This window comes from Colobus angolensis, unplaced genomic scaffold (genome assembly GCF_000951035.1).
Source record: "Colobus angolensis palliatus isolate OR3802 unplaced genomic scaffold, Cang.pa_1.0 Scaffold10, whole genome shotgun sequence".
In the NCBI taxonomy this organism is placed as follows: domain Eukaryota; kingdom Metazoa; phylum Chordata; class Mammalia; order Primates; family Cercopithecidae; genus Colobus; species Colobus angolensis.
The window spans coordinates 15,242,091-15,242,404 of record NW_012110919.1 but is presented as its reverse complement, the minus strand read 5'-3'; the positions used below and the strand labels follow the sequence as shown (position 1 = coordinate 15,242,404).

The following is a 314-nucleotide window of genomic DNA, read 5'->3' as shown; positions in this document are numbered from 1 at the left end:
CCTTTTCTGCATCTATTGAGATAATCATGTGGTTTTTGTTGTTGGTTCTGTTTATGTGATGGATTACATTTATTGCTTTGTGTATGTTGAACCAGCCTTGCATCCCAGGGATGAAGCCAACTTCATTGTGGTGGATAAGCTTTTTGATGAGCCGCTGGATTCAGTTTGCCAGTATTTTATTGAGGATTTTTGCATTGATGTTCATCAGGGATATTGGTCTAAAATTCTCTTTTTTTGTGCCTCTGCCAGCCTTTGCTATCAGGATGGTGCTGGCCTTGTAAAATGAGTTAGGGAGGATTCCCTCTTTTTCTATT

The 314-nt window shown here is 39.5% G+C and overlaps 1 protein-coding gene across 2 annotated transcripts in view; it reads left to right on the top strand.

Annotated features, from left to right (window-relative positions):
• The window catches only part of GLT8D2 (glycosyltransferase 8 domain containing 2), a 76,689-nt gene that overhangs the window by 30,357 nt on the left and 46,018 nt on the right, over positions 1-314 (top strand). The gene's annotated exons all lie outside the window — the stretch shown is intronic.